The sequence below is a fragment of the Onychomys torridus genome, chromosome 5 (genome assembly GCF_903995425.1).
Source record: "Onychomys torridus chromosome 5, mOncTor1.1, whole genome shotgun sequence".
NCBI lineage: Eukaryota > Metazoa > Chordata > Mammalia > Rodentia > Cricetidae > Onychomys > Onychomys torridus.
In genome coordinates this window covers 115,425,567-115,428,551 of record NC_050447.1, presented here as the reverse complement: position 1 = coordinate 115,428,551, position 2,985 = coordinate 115,425,567, and positions in this window count along the sequence as shown.

The window sequence follows — 2,985 nt, the reverse complement described above, 5'->3', positions numbered from 1 at the left end:
TCACTGACAATCATGTTAGCCAATTCTGTAACTAATTAGACATTTCAATAGGGATTGCTGTGCTTGTGAAGACAGTAATCAATTGTAACAATGAAGAGATTATGCCAATGTCCATTTATTTGAAACCCCATCTTCCACACTTATCATTTTAACAGGGAGCTGCCCAAAGCAAGCAAAAGTATTCACATGCTTACATTCAAAATGCTGATGCATTTAGATTTATAAAATACAAAAATGAATTCTATTTATTCCTGCTTTTAAATCCTTCATCTGTTTTCCACAGCCATGTAAATAAATGGTCCACATCAGTCTTGCCACGCAGCTCCAAGTATGTAAACAGAGTCCTTGAACTTGTCTAGCTCACTCTTGCCTCCGGGAGTCCCGATGCTTTTCTCTCTATCTAGAGTGATGTTGATCCTACACTTTTCCCATCATCGTTGGAAGATGGAACATTCAGTTTGACTTCTTGGAGGAAGTCCCCTAATCCCCTCCATCTATGCTGTGACCAGGCCTAGTCCAGCTGTCTATACTAACCCTTGTCATCTTTGACTAAGACGATGTGTAGGCACCCCTCCTACATCCTCCTGAATACCTCTGTGCAGACTTCTTGCACAAGACTTATTATACCTGATTGCAATCACCCGTTGTTCACTGCCTCACCTTCTAGACTGTAAATTCCTTTGTTCAAAGGAATGCACATCACCCATCTTTGTTTTCCCAACTTCTACAGAACAACTTGCTTTTAGGATGTCCTCAGGATGACACCTCAAAATTCAAACTGGATGCACAGCATGCGTAAGGCTCTCAGCACAATGCCTGTACAAGTAGCCATATAGCCCCCTTCTCTTTCCCCTGTTAAAACATGCCAGCTGAAGGAAAGTTTTCCTTCCTTGGAAAGATCAAGAAATGAGCAGCATCTTCATGTGAAGAATATAACTGCTTATATGTTGGAGCTCTGCCTGTCCATTTGGTTGTTTGCACTCACAAGCACATGCTCTTACACAACACACTCCAGCTAACTTCATTTCTGGAAGTCCTTACTGCTGTTATCCAGTCACCTAAAAAAGAAACTGACTCAGGGGCAATTCCTTTGCACTTCCATCACATAGCTACTCTAACTTTTCCAAAAATTACATTCCTTTAGTCTACCTGAGAGTATAGACATTAAGTGAGACATTTAACATTTGGAAAATATAGTATGTCTATAAATGCATAAAAATATCCAAGTTTGGAGTGGTGCTAAATGGTCAATTCCAAAGATTAGGGGAAACAAAATTTTAATACTGCAGATCTCCTACATCAAGCAAAACATGTTTGCTTTAATCTTGAATTTGTAACAATAAAAATACACATAACCAGGCCAAGCCGCTCCCCTCAAGAATTCACGCCAAGTTTGTATCTCATCTCTGTCTTGCCTCTTGGGTGAGAAGAGACTTCAGAGCCAAAAGTGACTCATCGGCACAGTGCTTTCTGTGTGCCTGTGTGACAGGAGGAAGCATGTATAGAAGGGAGGTAGCGGGGCTGCTGGTGACAAATTGCCCTGTGAGCTGGCCATCTTGAGAAATCCTTGGGAAACCCCATGGGTACCACAGGAGGTGCTGTGGGACAGAAGCATCTGAGAAACATGACGTCTCAGTAAATTCCCAAACGGTGAGATCCCGGAAGTTCATGCCATGGATTGTTTGGGTTAGGTACCTGCAGAAAGAATGATTCAACAAGTTTTCCAAAAACCAGAGCCCAGCTCTCCCACAAAGGAGTGTAACTGTACCCTAAAACCAAGGCAGATTAATATTTGCTAATTTTGTTTTGGAAAATGATCCCTTCTGAGCCTCAGTTTCCACAAGAGCAGGCAGGATAGGATGCCTGGCTAGCTCTCAAGGGTATCATGTGAGAAAGATGTGAAAACACCTGGCATTGAGCAAGAGTGTATATGATTTCAGTATATTCTGGAAATATTCATGGACAGCCTTTAAGGATAAGGCAGTGTTCTAAATCCAGCATAGGTGCAAACAGTAAAACCTCGTTCTCACATGCTTCTGTTCCGGATTGGGGGAGGAACAGAAAGAACTGGGGCCATTACGAAACAATTATTTGCCAAGTAAATTATAACTTTTCCATCAGGGAATGGTGCTTTCCACTCTTCTTGAAGATTTCCTATGATGTATTAAATATGTCTTTGCTGGCTAGTTTTACATCAACTTGACACAGGCTAGAGTCATCTGAGAGGAGGAAGCCTCAATTGATAAAATGCCCTTATAAAGTTGATCTATAGACATCCCTGTAGAGCATTTTCTTAATTAGTGACTGATGAGGTAGGACCCAGCGCATGGTGGGTAGTGTCATCCCTGGGATAGTGGTCCTGGGTTCTATAAGAAAGCAGGGCTGGGTGGTGGTGGTGCACGCCTGTGATCCCAGCACTCAGGAGGCAGAGCCAGGCAGATCTCTGTGAGTTCAAGGCCAGGCTGCTCTACCAAGTGAGTTCCAAGAAAGGCACAAAGCTACACAGAGAAACCCTGTCTCGAAAAAACCAAAAAAAAAAAAAAAAAAAAAGGAAGGAAGGAAGGAAGGAAGAAAGAAAGAAAGAAAGAAAGAAAGAAAGAAAGAAAGAAAGAAAGAAAGCAAGCAGGCTGAGCAAGCCATGAGGAGTAAGTCAGTAGCAGCACTCCTTCCTGGCCTCTGCATCAGCTCCTGCCTCTAGGTTCTGCCCTGTTAGAGTTCCTGCCCTCACTGCTTTTGATGATGAACTGTTATATGGAACTGTGAGCAAAATAAACCCTTTACTCCTTAAGTTGCTTTTGATCATGATGTTTCATCACAGCAATAATAACCCTAAACTAAGATAATGCCTAATGTGTTTTGACACACCATGGGACTCCTTGATAACATTTAACCAACTAAGTCACACAGCCTGCCCCGAATTGTAATATCTGCTGAAAAGTCACAGCATTTAACTTGAAGGTTTGAAGTTGCTCATCATCCTACTTG